Source organism: Neophocaena asiaeorientalis, unplaced genomic scaffold, assembly GCF_003031525.2.
Source record: "Neophocaena asiaeorientalis asiaeorientalis breed wild unplaced genomic scaffold, Neophocaena_asiaeorientalis_V1.1 scaffold143, whole genome shotgun sequence".
Lineage (NCBI taxonomy): Eukaryota > Metazoa > Chordata > Mammalia > Artiodactyla > Phocoenidae > Neophocaena > Neophocaena asiaeorientalis.
In genome coordinates this window covers 6,247,415-6,267,724 of record NW_020175536.1, presented here as the reverse complement: position 1 = coordinate 6,267,724, position 20,310 = coordinate 6,247,415, and positions in this window count along the sequence as shown.

Here is a 20,310-nt window from a genome sequence, read left to right as displayed (position 1 = left end):
GAGGGATTTACCAGAAAAGATAAGATAATCATGACCTCTGGAAATGCAAGGGGTAGTAATTTGGATTGAGAACAAGGGAGTTATGAAGTCAGCAGATCTCTATTTCTCATCCAAGGAAGTGGGTACATGTTTATTCAGTTTGTGGTAATTACTTGTTCATACATTTTTGCTTGGTATAAATTTTTGTATGAGTTTTGAAATTCATATTTAAAATGAATTGAAAAAAGAAACAAAAAAGACAAAAACAAAGCATTTAACATTCGGTTCCAGCAGTTCTGAAGCCATGGATGTTTCAGAAGTAGTCACTAATATTGCATTCTTACCATCCACATTCATCCAGAAGAAGAATGCTCACATCTGAAAGCAACATATGCTCAGCTCAAGAGCAAATGTTTAGGAAGGCATGCAATAGGGCTATGCTTTATCTTTTTTTTTTTGGTCCACAGTACACAAATAAATCAACCTCTATTAATCTTTTAAGAGTGCAGTTTTTCATGCTCGAATCAATTGGTCTCTTATGAATGTATTAGAAAGGCTTTGAACAAACTATTACCCGTGACTTCTGTTCTAGAAATAAGAGGAGCAAGAGCCTATTTCTGAAGCCATTTTTTCTGGTTCCTTCCTCTATGTCTTTTCTATCCCAACATACTAAAATAACATTTTCATTTTTGTGTCATAGTGTTTTTCTTTTTTTTTTTTTAAGTCCTACATTGCTGATACACTTATACTGGTTTTCAATTCCTTTCAGTCTGAATTGCTACTGAAGGTGATTCAGAGAGAAAAACTTCTTGAGACATCATATATCTTTGTAATTCTAAGAATAATCTGCTTATTGTGAAAACTTACACAATGCAGAGGCATAAGAAATTAAAAAAAAACAGAAATAGCCAGTAGATATTTTAATTGATTATTTTTGTTGTTGTTACAGATTTGTATGAGTTGTATATTTTGGATATTAACCTCTTATTGGATATGAGGTTTGTAAATATTTTCTCCCATTCAGTACATTGCCTTTTCATTTGATGGTTTCCTCTGCTGTGCAGAAGCTTTTTAAATTGATGTAGTCCTACTTGTCTATTTTTGTTTATGTTGCATTTGCTTTTGATGTCAAATCAAAAAACCATTGCTGAGGCCAATGTCAAGGAGCTTATCTCCTATATTTTCTTCTAGGAGTCTTATGGTTTCAGGCCTTATGCTCAAGTCTTTTAATCCATTTTGAGTTGACTTCTGTGTATGGTGTAAGACAGAAGACCAGTTTCACTCTTTTGTGTAAGCCCATTGAGTTTTTCCAGCACTATTTATTGAAGAAGTATATTTTCCCAATTGTATATTCTTGGCCTCTTTGTCATAGTTAAATTAACTATATATGTGCATGGTTATTTTTGGCCTCTCTATTCAGTTTCATTGATCAGTATATTTTCTTTTTATGCCAATACCATATTTTTTGATTACTATAGCTTTGTAATATATCTTGAAGTCAGGAAGTGTGATGTCTTCAGTTTTGTTCTTATCTCTTAAGGTTTCTTTGGCTATTTGGGGTCTTTTGTATTTCCATTAAAATTTTGGGATGCTATTTTCTATTGCTGTGAAAACTGCCATTGAAATTTTGTAATAGACTGCATTGAATCTGTATATTTCTTTGGGTAATGTGGACATTTTAACAATATTAATTCTTCCAATTTATGAATATGGTATATCTTTCTATTTTTTTCGTTTTCTTCAATTTCTTTCATCAATAACATATTTTTCAGTGTGTAGATCACACATCCTTGGTTAAATTTATTATTTTTGTTATTGTAAACTGGGTTGTTTTCTGAATTCCTCTTTCTGATAGTTTGTTGTCTATAAATAGAAAAGCAACTTACTTTTTAATTTTTTTAACAACTTTATTGTAGTATAATTGCTTTACAATGTTGTGTTAGTTTCTGCTGTATAACAAAGTGAATCAGCTATACACATACATATATCCCCATATACCCTCCTTCTTGCGCCTCCCTCCCACCCTCCCTATCCCACCCCCCTAGGTGGTCACAAAGCACCAAGCTGATCTCCCTGTGATATGTGGCTGCTTCCCACTAGCTATCTATTTTACATTTGGTAGTGTATATATGTCAATGATACTCTCTCACTTCATCCCAGTTTATCCTTCCCCCTCCCTGTGTTCTCAAGTCCATTCTCTACGTGTGCATCTTTATTCCTGTCCTGCCCCTAGGTTCATCAGAACCTTTTTCTTTTAGATTCCATATATATGTGTAAATATTTAAAATATCAATGTCTAAATTATTAATTTAAATCTCTCAACCACTGTGCCACCAGGGAAGCCCCATGACTCTTTTTGAATTATGGTTTTCTCAGGGTATATGCCCAGTAGTGGGACTGCTGGGTCAGATGGTAGTTCTATTTTTAGTTTTTTTAAGGAACCTCCATACTGTTCTCCATATTGGCTGTATCAATTTACATTCCCACCAACAGTGCAAGAGTGTTCCCTTTTCTCCACACCCTCTCCAGCATTTATTGTTTGTAGATGTTTTAATGATGGGCATTCTGACCATCAGGTAATACCTGATGTGAGGTAATACCTCATTATAGTTTTGATTTGCATTTCTCTAATAATTAGAGATTTATTAATAATTATTTATAAATAATTATTGATAATTTCTCAAGGATGCACCATTGAGCATCTTTTCATGTGTTTGTTGGCAATCTGTATATCTTCTTTGGAGAAATGTCTATTTAGGTCTTCTGCCCATTTTTGGATTGGGTTGTTTGTTTTTTTGATAGTGAGCTTCATGAACTGCTTGTATATTTTGGAGATTAATCTTTGTCAGTTAAAGAAGCAACTTACTTTTGCATATAGATTTTGTATCCTGCAATTTTAGTGAAATCACTGATTAGTTCTAACAGCTTTTTGTTGGAGCCTTTAGAGTTTTTTCTAAATAATACCATGCCATCTGCAAATGCAGACAGTTTTAATTCTTCCTTTCCTCTTTGGATGCTGTTTATTTATTTTTCTTGCCTAACTGCCCTGGCTAGGACTTCCAGTACTATGTTGAATATAAAAGTGGTGAGAGTGAGCACCCTTGTCTTTTTCCTGATCTTAGAGATAAAGCTCCCAGCATTTCACCATTGAACATGATGTTAGCTGTGGGTTTGTCATAGATTGTCTTTATTATGTTGAGGTATGTTCCTCTATACCCAGTTTGTTGACAGTTGTTGTCAGGAAAGGATGTTAAATTTGGTCAAATGCTCTTTCTGCATCTGGTAAGATGATTACATAATTTTTATCCTTCATTTTTAAATGTGGTGTATCCCATTTTTTGATTTGTGAATGTTGAATCATCTTTGTATCCCCGGAATAAATCCCACTTGATTGTGGTGTATGATCCTTTCAGTGTACTGTTGAATTTGATTTGCTAATACTTTTTTGAGGGTCTTGCATCTATGTTCATCAGGGATATTGGTCTATAATTTTCTTTTCTTGTAGTATTCCTTTCTGGCTCTCTTTCCATTCCTTTTATTCCTTGAATTTATTTGTTGATTCTAGGATGTAAAGCTCCCTGTGGTAAGTAAGCTGTAAAAGTGAAGGAATTTTTATGTGTTTTGCTCACTTTTGGATCCCCATTTTAGAAGACAACTGGAACATAGTAAACACAATAAATACTTGTTGAACAGAATTGAGATATAAGCCTGAATATTGTTTATATGGAAATATATATTGTTCACATGTTAACACTCACTGCAAAAGCAAAAAAAAAATATGGACACACATATATATGTATATATACACTTGACCCTTGATCAGAACAGCATGGGTTCACTTATATGTGGATTTTTTTCCAAAAGTAAGCACAGTATCACGTGATCTATGGTTGGTTAAATCTGAGGATTTGGAACCCCTGAGGGCTTACTATGGGACTTCACCATACATGGATTTTGGTATCCATGGTGGATCTTGGAACCAATCTCCCACAGATACCAAGGGAGGAATATGTGTATGTGTGTGTGTATATAAAATTTTGTAATTTTACCCATATTAATATGACTATACAACCCAAAGTATCCAGAATTTCCAGTGTTTGCTTGTCCATTGGCTTCCAACTAGTTTAGTATTTGTCATTATGAAAGTATCCCAGTCTACAGAAAATTGTGGTTCCTTCTTTATATCTTTAGTTATGGAAAGTCTTTTCTGCTAGGCTTCCAGTCATTCTCATAGATAGTTGCTCTGTAAATAGTTGTAATTTTGGTGTGCCTGTGGGAAGTGAGCTCAGGGTCTCCTTACTCTGCTTAGTCACATCCCCCATATCTTCTAGAGTTACATAATAAAATACTTTTAATGAAATAACTTGAAGGCTAGAATTTGCATCAATAAAATATGAGAGATAAAAGATAATGGGAGTAGAGATGAAACAAAATGGACATGAGGTGATAATTGGTGAAGCTGAATAAAGTGGCAGATTTGTTATGTATCAGTTTTTCTCATATAAATTTGTATTTTATTCTTATGTCCCTATTTTTTAAACAATTGTAAACAGTTTAGTTGATTAAATAATTATTTAGAGTAAAATTCAAAAATATGTTAGTCAACTACTGAATATTCAAACTTGTGTGTCTGGAGCATGCTAAAACTTTATATTTCTGTTATAGTTTTTCCCCAGGTATGTACTGACAAGCTTTTTGTTTTCTTAGAACTTTCTAAATATATTTCTCAACAAGGAGTCTAGTGAGGGGACAGATTTCAACAAGTTCCTATGCATTATTAAATTATTTTCTCAGTTGGCCTATTGAGAAATTCCTTTTCAACAACATGAGTATTTGTACTCCTACCTTTGTGATACAAATTGTTCTGATTTATGGTCTAGTTCTACATGACTCCTAGATGATAGGGATGATATAAGTAGGCTATTCTGGGCATCTGAGTTATCTTTTTTTTTTCCCCAACTAGAAAATTTTTAATTTGCCAAAAGTTTTTAATAAAACCAAAGAATTAATTTCAGGACTAAAAGGTCTAGGCGTTCAACATGTCTTATCTTTTCTCCTAAAAAAGCAGCAATTTATGAATTTGTCCCAAGCAAGATGGAGTTAATGCAAGGTCATTGGTTCATGAATCCAAGAACGAGCAATTGTGCATATTGCCCTAAAGGGCAATGTAAATAAAAATCTGGACAGACTACACCACTGGACTGTAACTCTAATGAAGAAGAAAATTGGGGGCAGGAGAGGATATAAGTATCAGGAAGTAAAACAGAAAGTGTAGAAACCAGTTGGAAGCAACATTTCCTGTTTGAAATTAAAACGGGAAAGGAATGTTTTCATTGACATCATCTACCTTCTCATTCAAAGTGTGAATTACAGGCACAGAAAACAATCTTATGTTTACCAAAGGGGAAAAGGTGGGTGGGGAAAGATGAATTAGGAGTTTGAGATTAACAGATACACACTAGTATATAAAAAATATATAAACAACAAGGACCGACTGTACAGCACAGGGAACTATATTCAAAATTTTGTAATAACCTATAATGGAAAAGAATCTGAAAAAAGAATATATATGTATATATGTATATATATATGTATGTGTGTGTGTGTGTGTGTATATATATATATATATATAATTGAATCACTTTGCTGTGCACCTGAAACTAACACAACATTGTAGATCAACTATACTTCAATATAAAACATTTGTTTAAGGTGTGAATTATTTTCTTTCTGTTTATGAATAAGCAGGAGTGGGACAAAGCAATAAAAATTTTGACTTTTATAATAATAATAAGAAAAACATTTATTGAGTGCTGATTTCAGAACCTAGGATTGTGTGACAAATTTGTCATACATATACTACTATAATTCTCATTCCTCAGGAGGTAAATACTATGATTATCTCGACTTTATAAATGAGAAAACTAAGGCAGAGAGAAGTAAAGAAAATGTCTGAAGGTTACTGAGTAAAAGAACCCAGATCTGAACTTGGGCAATGTCAGTCTGACTCCAGAGCCAGCACATGTATAATGTGCTCTATTAAATAACTGGATAATTATACAAAAATTCCCCCAAAGCAGTAACGCCAAAATACATATCTTTAACTAAAAAAGTTTAGATTCAATCAATATGTATGGAAAACATTCCATGGGTCAAGTTCTACACTGGAAAATTTTCATATGTTTTTGTTTTACTTAATCCCCATAAAATATTTTATTAGTAGGTGGTAGCAGCTAATAAGTAATAGGGCTTGATTTTGTATTCTTAGTCTGAGTCTGTGATATCTCCATGCTGCCTTCCTCTAAGAAACTACCAAATTATTTATATTATTCTTTCTTTTAACTTGTTTAAATATTTTTATTGTGTTAAAATGTGTATAATATAATTTAGCTTTAGTGACACTTAGTACATTTAATATGTTGCACAACTATCACCACTATTTACTTCCAGAATATTTTTTCATCACTCCAGTAGGAAACCTCATACATATAAAGCATTCCTGTTCATCACTTTCTACCTCCAAGCCCTCACAACCACTACTCTGTTTTCTGTCTCTATGGATCTGCTATTTGTTAATATATAAATGGAATCCCATACATGTGGCCTTTTGTGCCTGGTTTCTTTCACTTAGCCTAATGTTTTGAAGTTTCATTCATGTTGTAGTATGTATCAGTACTTCATTCCTTTTTATGGCTGAATGATATTCCATTATCCAAACATCTCATTTTTGACATATCCATTAATCAGTTGATGGACATTTGGGTCGTTTCCTTGACTTCTTGATTTGGCTATAGTGCTGCTATGAGCATTCATGTGCAAGTTTTTGTTTGAACATCTGTTTTCAGTTCTTTTAGGTACATACTCAGAAGTGGAATTGCTGGAACACATGGTAATTCTTTGTTTAATTTAAATAGGTATGGCCAAACTGTTTCCTGCAGTGGCTGCATCATTTTACATTTCCATCAGCAGCGTAGAAGGGTTCTAGTTTTTTCCATATTCTTACAAATACTTGCTATTTTCCATTTTTTTGTAGTTATCCTACTGGGTGTGAAGTACTATCTTAGTATGGTTTAGATTTGCATTTGCTTAATGGCTAAGGATGTTGGGCAGCTTTTCATGGGCTTGTTGGTTATTTATATATCTTTGGAGAAAATATTTAATATTAGGCCTATTTCTGCCTTATAATGCATTAAATTGTGAGTTTAATCAATTTATATTTATAGTAATTACTAGTAAAGAAGGATTTACTTCTGCCATTTTTCTGTTTTCTATTTTTATGTCATATCTTTTTTGTTCCTTAATTCTTTCATTAATGCTTTTTGTTATTTCTAATTGAATATTTCTAGTGTATCATTTTGATTTCATTCCCATTTTCCTTTAACTATCTATTTATTTTTTGTTTTCATTCTTTTATCTTTCTGCTCCTCAGTCCAGATAGTTTCAATTGACCTATCTTCAAGTTTGTTGATTCTTTTGTCTGCTCAGATCTACCGTTGGACTTTTGTAATGAGATTTTCATTTCAGTTTTATACTTCTCGGCTCTAACATATCTATTTGGATTTTTTTGGAATAATTTTTATGTCATTATTGATATTCTTTATTAATTATATAGATTAGTATATTCTGTAATACTTCTCCTGTTTTCCTTTGATTTTGTGTCCATGGTTTCCTTTAGCTCTTTGCACATAAGACATTTGTAAGTCCAATATCTGTGCTTCCTCAAGAATGGTTTCTGAAATTTCTTTAATTCTTGTTAATGAGCTCTGTTTCCCTTGTCTCATAATTGTTTTGGTTAAAAATTGGAGAATTTGAATATTATAATGAGGTAACTCTAAAATATCAGATCCTCCTTCTTCTACCCACTCCCACCAGGTTTGCATTGCTGCTTTCTTGGTTGTCTGCAGTCATCCATATTTTTAGTGTTTTTTCCAAACTATTTTGCAAAGACAGTATTTCTTGTCATTGTGATGTCACTGAGTCTCCATTCCATTAGCTTACCAGTCAGCCAATGACCTGACAGAGATCTCCTTAAACTCCTGAAGCCAAAAACAACAAAATAAGGCAAAAAATACTCTCTTGTTCTATGTAGATTGGTTCTGAGCTAGAGCACTCCTTCAATGCTTAGCCAAGACGCTAATAACTCTGCCTTAGCCATTTTCTTCTGCTTATTCAGTGCTCAAAGTTCAGCCAGAAGTTAACTGTAGGATCTCTTGAGGTCTTTCATGGTCATGTATCCATCCCTGAGCATGATGTGGCCCTCTGGTTCCCTAGCAGATACAAAAGCCATTTAAACCCCTCATTCTCCCATGTATATTCTTCCTCAGCCTCATTTTCCCCAGGTTTTGAGGTCTGTCTTAAAGCATCTTGCCCCATCTGCTCTGCCTTGCCACAGGTGGCTGTAATAATATGTTTTTAAATACTTTTGAAAAGCACGTACCAAGAGGTCACTCCAGCCCTGAGAGAGTTCCAAGAGGGTGCAAATAAAGGCAAATCTCAGAGCCATTCCACTAGCTAACCACCAAACAGGTCAAAATCATAACCACAATAATCCACAATTATTTCAGAACAAGGTTCAATTTACACATCAGGTCACACCAGGAATGGAGGTTGTGTTCCAATGGCTATCACTGATCTGAAGAATGGAGGATGGTAGGCTGGTAAAAAAAAAAGTGCCATAGCAATCATAAGGTTAATCTGTAAATTTAAAAATAAAACTACCTTATAATGAGTAATGAAAACTAAAGTAGATAATATATGATTTTTTAACATCTTTATTGGAGTATAATTTCTTTACAATGGTGTGTTAGTTTCTGCTGTATAACAAAGTGAATCAGCTATATGTATACATATATCCCCATATCCCCTCCCTCTTGCGTCTCCCTCTCCCTATGCAGCTGCTTCCCACTAGCTATCTGTTTTACATTTGGTAGTATATATATGTCAATGCTACTCTCTCAATTCGTCCCAGCTTACCCTACCCTCCCCCATGTCCTCAAGTCCATTCTGTACATCTGCATCTTTATTCCTGTCTGGCCCCTAGGTTCATCAGAACGATTTTTTTTTTTTTAGATTCCATATATATGTGTTAGCATATAGTATTTCTTTCTTTCTGACTTACTTCACTCTGTATGACAGACTCTAGGTCCATCCACCTCACTACAAATAACTCGATTTCATTTCTTTTTATGGCTGAGTAATATTCCATTGTATATATGTGCCACATCTTCTTTATCCATTCATCTGTTGATGGACACTTAGGTTGCTTCCATGTCCTGGCTATTGTAAATAGTGCTGTGATGAACATTGTGGTACATGTCTCTTTTTGAATTATGGTTTTCTCAGGTTATATGCCCAATAGTGGGATTGCCGGGTCATATGGAACTACAGGCCAATATCACTGATGAACATAGATGCAAAAATTCTCAACAAAATACTAGCAAACAGAATCTAAAAACACATTAAAAGGATCATACACCATGATCAAGTGGGATTTATCCCAGGAATGCAAAGACTTTTCAATATATGCATATCAATCAATGTGATACACCATATTAACAAACTGAAGGATAAAAACCATATGATCATCTCAATAGATGCAGAGAAAGCTTTTAACAAAATTCAACACCCATTTATGATAAAAAACTCTCCAGAAAGTGAGCATAGCGGGTACCCACCTCAACATAATAAAGGCCATATATTACAAACCCACTGCCAACATCATTCTCAATGGGGAAAAACTGAAACCATTTCCTCTAAGATCAGGAACAAGACAAGGTTGCCCACTCTCACAACTATTATTCAACTAGTTTTGGAATTAGCCATGGCAATCAGACAAGAAAAAGAAATAAGAGGAATCAAAATCAGAAAAGAAGTAAAGTTGTCACTGTTTGCAGATGACATGATACTATACATAGAGAATCCTAAAGATGCTACCAGAAAACTACTAGAGCTAATCAATGAATTTGGTAAAGTAGCAGGATATAAAATTAATGCACAGAAATCTCTTGCATTCCTATACACTAATAACAAAAAATCGAAAAGAGACATTAAGGAAGCACTCCCTTTTATCACTGCAACAAAAAGAATAAAATACCTAGGAATAAACCTACCTAAGGAGACAAAAGACCTGTATGCAGAAAACTGTAAGACACTGATGAAAGAAATTAAAGATGATACAAACAGATGGAGAGATATACCATGTTCTTGGATTGGAACAATCAACATTGTGAAAATGACTATACTACCCAAAGCAATCTACAGATTCAATGCAACCCCTGTCAAACTACCACTGGCATTTTTCACAGAACTAGAACAAAAAATTTTACAATTTGTATGGAAACAAAAAGACTCTGAATAGCCAAAGCAATCTTGAGAAAGAAAAATGGAGCTGGAGGAATCAGGCTCCCTGACTTCAGATAATGTATGATTAACTCTCAGTATGTCCAATAATTGTTCAGTAAATGCAAGGTATTATTACTATTGTTCATGAAAATTTTTTTTCTTCTTTTTTGTTACTATGTTGTAGACAGAGAGCAGAGTAATTCTTTCTGAACACATTGGACAGCATTTTATCAATTTTAACCTTTACCATACTAAATCAAGTGTTAGCAACTAGTAACTATCGCTAACCAGGAAGAATGAATTATTGTCCCCATTCATACCACCCTCATATTCCTCATTATTATACCTGTCAGCAGGGTCAGATTTGCCCATCTATGCATTAGTTACCTTGATAGAGAATTTTGAAGGAGAAAAGGTGGCTCCTATCTCCAAGTACCTCTTCCACCAGTTTTGTCAAGATATCTCGAATATCCTTTGGGTTAAGGCACTAAAGACTTGCCATTAAGTAAATTTAAACCAGATGAAGTAATCATCTGGTAAAATGTAACAATCATTTACATTGTTTCTAGATTTTTTTTTTTCCAACTCTGTCTCATACTTTCTTTGCCTATGTAGGTGGCTATTTGAGTATTAAATACTGATGCAATCAGAGATCCCTAAATTTTCCAGAATGAGTTGGCAATCTGGATAGGGCCACTGGCACTTTTCATGCCAAAGGTTCTGGGATGTGTTTACTGATTAAACCTCTTAATCAGTCAGTGTTAAGTAAGGAAAATAGAAGACACTGTATTTATCCCAAGGAAGAAGGATTTAATATTGGAATTGGGGCTTACACAGTCATTGAAACATGCAAAGAAACAAAAAGCAGGAAGGCAAAACTGAAAGTCAGGGAAGCTGCCTCCACAGAGCATGAAGCAATGAAACTAAAATTTGTTGGTTCCATGCTATGCCATTTGTGGCAAGACATTCCTGTGTAATATATGGAAACATGTTCTGTGTAACCAGAGGATCAGGATTCAAATTCTATTTCCAATACTTAGAAAATATAGTGCCATGAACAAGTCATTTAACCTGTATAAGGCTAGATTTTTTATCTTCCAATTGGACATTATGATAGCAGCATACATTATAGGGTTGTGAAAATTAATGTAACATTATTACACTTAATTTTGTATCTGATATTCAGTAAAAAATAAGTGTCTACTGCCTAGCACAGGACATGATTCAATAAATACTCATTAATAAAAATGAGTGGTATATCAACAATACCACTACTTCTGTTGATTTTTCAAGAAGTGGATCTTTCTACATAACAAAACTATTGTGAATTGTAGTCATTTATTTGATGATTTCAGCTCTGTGAAATTTTTTCTGGTGGTTTCATCAGCTGTGAATGAAATCCCTGGAGCCAAGGCAAATTCAGTTCTGCTGCCAGGCAGTAGATTTAAGTCAGCTGACCTCACAGCTACCACTGTACACATCTTTATGCCAAATCAAAGAAATTAATTACTGTGTTGACTGCATCTACTCTACTGACATTCTTTTTTTTTTTTTAACATCTGTATTGGAGTATAATTGCTTTACGATGGTGTGTTAATTTCTGCTGTATAAAAAACTGAAGCAGTTATACATATACATATATCCCCATATCTCCTCCCTCTTGTGTCTCCCTCTCACCTTCCCTATCCCACCCCTCTACGTGGTCACAAAGCACTGAGCTGATCTCCCTGTGCTATGCGGCTGCTTCCCGCTAGCTATCTACTTTACATGTGGTAGCATATATAAGTCCATGCCAATCTCTCACTTCATCCCATCTTACAATTCCCACTCCCTGTTACCTCAAGTCCATTCTCCACGTGTGTGTCTTTATTCCTGTCCTGCCCATAGGTTCTTCAGAACTTTATTTAGATTCCACATATATGTGTTAGCGTATGGTATTTGTTTTTTCTTTCTCACTTACTTCACTCTGTATGACAGACTGTAGATCCATCCACCTCACTACATATAACTCAATTTCGTTTCTATCGATGAGTAATATTCCATTGTATACATGTGCCACATCTTCTTTATCCATTCATCTGTCCATGGACACTTAGGTTGCTTCCATGTCCTGGCCATTGTAAGTAGAGCTGCAATGAACACTGTGGTACATGAGCCTTTTTGTTTTTGTTTTTTGGATTGGGTTGTTTGTTTTTTTGATATTGAGCTGCATGAACTATTTGTATATTTTGGAGATTAATCCTTTTTCTGTTGCTTGGTTTGCAAATATTTTCTCCCATTCTGAGGGTTGTCTTTTTGTCTTGTTTATGGATTTCTTTGCTGTGCAAAAGCCTTTAAGTTTCATTAGGTCCCATTTGTTTATTTTTGTTTTGATTTCCATTTCTCTAGGAGGTGGGTCAAAAAGGATCTTGCTGTGATTATGCCATAGAGCATTCTGCCTATGTTTTCATCTAAGAGTTTTATAGTGTGTGGCCATACATTTAAGACTTAAATCCATTTTGAGTTTATTTTTGTGTATGGTGTTAGGGAGTGTTCTAAATTCATTCTTTTACATGTAGCTGTCCAGTTTTCCCAACACTAATTACTGAAGAGGTTGTCTTTTCTCCATAGTATATTCCTGCCTCCTTTATCAAAAATAAGGTGACCATATGTGTGTTGGTTTATCTCTGGGCTTTCTGTCCTGTTCCATTGATCTATATTTTTGTTTTTGTGCCAATTCCATGCTGTCTTGATTACTGTAGCTTTGTAGTATAGTCTGAAGTCAGGGAGCCTGATTCTTCCAGCTCCGTTTTACTTTGTTAAGATTGCTTTCACTATTCAGGGTCTTCTGTGTTTCCATACAGATTATGAAAGTTTTTGTTCTAGTTCTGTGAAAAATGCCATTGGTAGTTTTATAGGGATTGCATTGAATCTGTAGATTGCTTTGGGTAGTATAGTCATTTTCACAATGTTGATTGTTCCAATCCAAGAACATGGTATATCTCTCCAACTGTTTGTATCATCTTTAATTTGTTTCATCAGTGTCTTATAGTTTTCTGCATACAGGTCTTTTGTCTCCTTAGGTAGTTTTATGCCTAGGTATTTTATTCTATTTGTTGCAGTCATAAACAGGGGTGGTTCCTTAAATTCTCTTTCAGATTTTTCATCATTAGTGTATAGGAATGCCAGAGATTTCTCTGCATTAATTTTGTATCCTGCAACTTTACCAAATTCATTGATTAGCTCTAGTAGTTTTTTCATGGCATCTTTAGGATTCTCTATGTATAGTATCATGTCATCAGCAAACAGTGACAGCTTTACTTCTTTTCTGATTTTGATTCCTTTTATTTCTTTTTCTTCTCTGATTGCTGTGGCTAAAACTTCCAAAGCTATGTTGAATAATAGTGTTGAGAGTGGGCCACCTTTTCTTGTTCCTGATCTTAGAGGAAATGGTTTCAGTTTTTCACCATTGCGAATGATGTTGGCTGTGTGTTTGTCACATGTGGCCTTTATTATGTTAAGTTCCCTCTTTGCCTACTTTCTGGATGGTTTTTTTTTTTATCATAAATGGGTGTTGAATTTTGTCAAAAGCCTTTTCTGCATCTACTGAGATGATCATATGGTTTTCAACGTTCAGCTTTTAATATGGTGCATTACATTGATTGATTCATGTTTATTCAAGAGTCCTTTCATTCCTGGGATAAACCCCTCTTGATCATGGTGTATGATCCTTTTAATGGGCTGTTGGATTCTGTTTTCTTGTATTTTGTTGACGATTTTGCATCTATGTTCATCAGTGATGTTGGCCTGTAGTTTTCTTTCTTTGTGGCATCTTTGTCCGGTTTTAGTATCAGGGTGATTGTGGCCTCATAGAATGAGTTGAGAGTGTTCTTCCCTCTGCTAGATGTTGGAAGAGTTTGAGAAGGATAGGTGTTATCTCTTCTCTAAATATTTGATAGAGTTCGCCTGTGAAGCCATCTGGTCCTGGGCCTTTGTTTTTTTGGAAGATTTTTAATCATAGTCTCAATTTCAGTGCTTATGTTTGGTCTGTTTATATTTTCTATTTCTTCCTGGTTCAGTGTGGGAAGGTTGTGCTTTTCTAAGAATTTGTCTATTTCTTCCAGGTTGTCCATTTTTTTGGCATATAGTTGCTTATAGTAATCTCTCATGATCCTCTGTATTTCTTCAGTGTCATTTGTTACTTCTCCTTTTTCATTTCTTATTCTATTGATTTGAGTCTTCGCCCTTTTTTTCTTGATGAGTCTGGCTAATGGTTTGTCAATTTTGTTTATCTTCTCAAAGAACCAAGTTTTATTGATTTTTCTATTGTTTCCTTCATTTCTTTTCATTTATTTCTGATCTGATTTCTTTCCTTCTGCTAACTTTGGTGTTTTTTTTTTTTAATGTTGGGGGTAGGAGTTTTTTATTAATTAATTGATTAATTTTTGCTGTGTTGGGTCTTCATTTCTGTGCAAGGGCTTTCTCTAGTTGTGGCAAGCGGGGGCCACTCTTCATCATGGTGCGCAGGCCTTTCACTATCGTGGCCTCTCTTGTTGCGGAGCACAGGCTCCAGATGCTCAGGCTCAGCAGTTGTGGCTCATGGGCCTAGTTTCTCCGCAGCATGTGGGATCCTCCCAGACCAGGGCTCGAACCCGTGTCCCCTGCATTAGCAGGCAGACTCTCAACCACTGTGCCACCAGGGAAGCCCTGAAGTATTTTTTTTTCCTTCTTTCTCTAATTGCTTTAGGTGTAAGTTAAGGTTGTTATTTGAGATGTTTCTTGTTTCTTAAGGTAGGATTGTATTGCTATAAACTTCCCTTTTCGAACTGCTTTTGCTGTATCCCATAGATATTGGGTTGTCGTGATTTCATTGCCATTTGCTTTTGGGTATTTTTTAATTTCCTTTTTGATTTTTTCAGTGATCTCTTTGTTATTTAGTAGCGTGCTGTTTAGCCTCCATGTGTTTGTATTTTTTACAGATTTTTTCCCCTGTAATTGATATGTAGTCTCATTGCATTGTGGTTGGAAAAAATACTTGATATGATTTCAATTTTCTTAAATTTACTAAGGCTTGATTTGTGACCTAGATATGATCTTTCCTGGATAATGTTCCATGAGCACTCGAGAAGAAAGTGTATTCTGTTGTTTTTGGATGGAATGTCCTATAAATATCAGTTGAGTCCATCTTGTTTAATGTAGCATTTTAAGCTTGTGTTTCCTTATTTATTTTCATTTTGGTTGATTTGTCAATTGGTGAAACTGGGGTGTTAAAATCCCCTACTATTATTGCGTTACTGTTGATTTCCCTTTATATGGCTGTTAGCCTTTGCCTTATATATTGAGGTGCTCCTATGTTGGGTGCATACAGATTTATGATTGTTATATCTTCTTTTTGGATTGATCCCTTGATCATTATGTAGTGTCCTCCCTGTAATTGATATGTAGTCTCATTGCATTGTGGTTGGAAAAAATACTTGATATGATTTCAATTTTCTTAAATTTACTAAGGCTTGATTTGTGACCTAGATATGATCTTTCCTGGATAATGTTCCATGAGCACTCGAGAAGAAAGTGTATTCTGTTGTTTTTGGATGGAATGTCCTATAAATATCAGTTGAGTCCATCTTGTTTAATGTAGCATTTTAAGCTTGTGTTTCCTTATTTATTTTCATTTTGGTTGATTTGTCAATTGGTGAAACTGGGGTGTTAAAATCCCCTACTATTATTGCGTTACTGTTGATTTCCCTTTATATGGCTGTTAGCCTTTGCCTTATATATTGAGGTGCTCCTATGTTGGGTGCATACAGATTTATGATTGTTATATCTTCTTTTTGGATTGATCCCTTGATCATTATGTAGTGTCCTTCTTTGTCTCTTATAATAGTCTTTATTTTAAAGTCTATTTTGTCTGATATGAGAATTGCTACTCCATCTTTCTTTTGGTTTACATTTGCATGGAATATTTTTTCCGTCTCCTGACTTTCAATCTGTATGTGTCCATATGTCTGAAGTGGGTCTCCTGTAGACAGTATATATATGGGTGTTGTTTTTGTATACATTCAGCCAGTCTACGTCTTTTGGTTAGAACATTTAATCCATTTACACTTAAGGTAATTATTGATATGTATGTTCCTATTATCATTTTCTTAATTGTTTTGGGTTTGTTATTGCATGACTTTTCCTTCTCTTGTGTTTCCTGCCTGGAGAAGTTCCTTTGGCGTTTGTTGTAAAGTTGGTTTGGTGGTGCTGAATTCTCTTAACTTTTGCTTGTCTGTAAAGGTTTTAATTTTCCATCGAATCTGAATGAGATCTTTGCTGGGTAGAGTAATTTTGGTTGTAGATTTTTTCCGTTTCATCACTTTCAATATGTCCTGCCAGTTCCTTGTGGCCTGCACATTTTCTGCTAAAGATCAGATGTTAACCTTATGGTGATTCCCTTGTATGTTATTTGTTGTTTTTCCCTTGCTGCTTTTAATATTTTTTCTTTGTATTTAATTTTTGATAGTTTGATTAACATGTGTCTTGCATGTTTATCCTTGGATTTATCCTGTATGGGACTCTCTGTGCTCCTAGACTTGGTTGAATATTTCCTTTCCCATATTAGGGACGTTTTCAACGATAATCTCTACAAATATTTTCTCAGTCTCTTTTTTTTTCTCTTCTTCTTCTGGAACCCCTATAATTCGAACGTTGGTGCATTTAATGTTGTCCCAGAAAGTCTATGAGACTCTCCTCAATTCTTTTAATTCTTGTTTCTTTTCTGCTCAGTGGTAGTTATTTACATTATTTTATCTTCCAGGTCAGTTATGTGTTCTTCTGCCTTACTTATTCTGCTATTGTTTCCTTCTAGATAATTTTTAATTTCATTTATTGTGTTGTTCATCATTGTTTGTTTTCTCTTTAGTTCTTCTGTATCCTTGTTAAACATTTCTTTATTTTATCCATTCTATTTGCAAGATTTTGGATCATCTTTACTGTCATTACTCTGAATTCTTCTTCAGGTAGACTGCCTATTTCCTCTTCATTTGTTAGGTCTGGTGGGTTTTTGTCTTGCTCCTTCAACTGCTGTGCATTTCTCTTTCTTCTCATTTTGCTTAACTTACTTTGCTTGGCATCTCCTTTTCACAGGCTGCAGGTTTGTAGTTCCTGTTGTTTTTGGTGTCTGCCCCCAGGTGCTAAGGTTAGTTCAGTGGGTTGTGTAGGCTTCCTGGTGGAGGCCGCTGGTTCCTGTGTTCTAGTGGATGAGGCTGGATCTTGTCTTTCTGGTGAGCGGGACCACGTCTGGTGGTGTGTTTTGGGGTGTTTGTGACCTATTAGTTTCGGTAGCCTCTCTGCTAATAGGTGTGGTTGTCTTTCTGTCTTGCTAGTTGTTTGGCATAGGGTATCTAGCACTGTATCTTGTTGGTCTTTGAGTGGAGCTGGGTCTTAGTGATGAGATGGAGATCTCTGAGAGAGCTTTCACCATTTGATATTACATGGAGCTGGGAGGTCTTTGGTTGACCAGTGTCCTGAACTTGGCTCTCCCACCTCAGGCACAGGCGTGACACCTGGCTGGAGCACGAAGACCCTGTCAGTCACACGGCTCAGAAGAAAAGGAAGAGATAAATAAATAAACAAATAAAATAAAAAGTTATTAAAATAAAAAATAAAATTTTTTAATAAAATAATTTTAAAGTAATAGAAAAAAGAGATAAGAGAGCAACCAAACCAAAAAACAAATCCACCAATGATAGCAAGCACTAAAATTTATACTAAAAAACCCCAAAATGAACAGACAGACCATAGGACAAATGGTAAAAGCAAAACTATACAGACAAACTCACACAAAGAAACATACACATACACACTCACAAAAAGAGAAAAAGGAAAAAAAATATATCTATATATTAAAATAAAGGAAGAGTGAAACCAAATCAATAAACAAATCAGCCAATGATAATAAACTCTAAATACTAAACTAAGATGAACATTAAACCAGAAACAAGTTATTTGCAGATAGCATACCCGAAGTCTACCATTGCTCCCAAAGTCCACCGCCTCAATTTTGGGATGGTTTGTTGTCTGTTCAGGTATTCCACAGATGCAGGGTACATCAAGTTGATTGTGGAGATTTAATCTGCTGCTTCTGAGGCTGCTGGGGGAAATTTCCCTTTCTCTTCTTTGTTCGCACACCTCCTGGGGTTCAGCTTTGGATTTGGCTCTGTCTCTGTGTGTAGGTCACCTGAGGGCATCTCTTCCCCGCCCAGACAGGACAGAGTTAAAGTAGCAGCTGATTCGGGGGCTCTGGTTCACTCAGGCCAGGGTAGATGGAGGGGTACAAAATGTAGGGCAAGCCTGAGGCAGCAGAGGCCAGTGTGATGCTGCAACAGCCTGAGGCGCACCGTGTGTTCTCCTGGGGAAGTTGTCCATGGATCATGGGACCCTGGCAGTGGCAGGCTGCACAGGCTCCCCGGACGGGAGGTGTGGATGGTGACCTGTGTTTGCACACAGGATTCTTGGTGGCTGCAGCATCAGCCTTAGCATCTCATGCCCGTCTCTGGTGTCCACACTGATAGCTGCAGCTCCCACCCATCTCTGGAGCTCATTTAGGCAGTGTTCTGAATCCCCTCTCCTCACGCACCCCGATACAATGGTCTCTTGCGTCTTAGGCAGGTCCAGACTTTTTTCCCGGACACACTCCCTGCTAGCTGTGGTGCACTAGCCCCCTTCAGGCTGTGTTCACGCAGCCAACCCCAGTCCTCTTCCTGGGATCTGACCTCCAAAGCCCGAGCCTCAGCTCCCAGCCCCCGTCCATCCCGGCGGGTGAGCAGACAAGCCTCTCAGGCTGGTGAGTGCTGGTCGGCACTGATCCTCTGCGTGGTAATCTCTCCGCTTTGCCCTCTGCACCCCTGTTGCTGCGCTCTCCTCCGTGGCTCTGAAGCTTCCCCCCCACCACCCCCCATCTCTGCCAGTGAAGGGGCTCCCTAGTGTGTGGAAACTTTTTCTCCTTCACAGCTCCCTCCCACTGGTGGAGGTCCCACCCCTATTCTTTTGTCTCTGTTTTTTCTTTCTTCTTTTGCCCTACCCAGGTATGTGAGGTGTTTCTTGCCTTTTGGGTGGTCTGAGGTCTTCTGCCAGAGTTCAGTATGTGTTCTGTAGGACTTGTTCCACATGTAGATGTATTTCTGATGTATATGTGGGGAGGAAGATGATCTCCACATCTTACTCCTCCACCATCTTGAAGGTCTCCTCTACTGATATTATTTCATTGTAACTACACTGCAAAGATGAACCTCTTTATTTTGGTATAAATGCAAGTTCAGAATGTAGACTCTCTGTCCTCTTAAAAGGTATCATTCTTACCTGAAGTGTAGATGTAGGCATTTGAAGTCCACAAAACAACTTTGAATTTGCTAAATTATCAGAGAGTCATTCTGCAAAATAATGTTTCTTTCTCTGGAGCATACAGGACAAACTCATAGCACAGTTTACATTTCTGTGTTCCTATATATATGAATCTCTTTAGCAGTTGTGTAATATAAACCTGTTAAGTAAATTGCTAGTGCATCTAAATAGTCTATAGGTTCCTAATCACAGGTAATAAGCCCATGGCATCTCTTTTCCTTTTTAAATAGTCAATAAGGGACTTCCCTGGTGGCTCAGTGGTTAAGAATCCACCTACCAGTACAGGGGACACAAGTTGGGGCCCTGGTCTGGGAAGATCCCACATGCCATGGAGCAACTAAGGCCATGTGCCACAATTACTCAGCCTGTGCTCTAGAGCCCGCGAGCCACAACTACTGACATCCACCTGCCTAGAGCCTATGCTCCTCAACAAGAGAAGACACTGCAATGAGAAACCCTCAGACCACAATAAAGAGTAGCCCCCGTTCGCCGTAACTGGAGAAAGGAAACCCTGTGTGCAGCAACAAAGACCCAACACAGCCAAAAATAAATAAATAAATAAATTTATATCAAAAAATAGTCAATAAAAATGCATAGTGTTGCTACCATCTTAGTTCACGTATCACA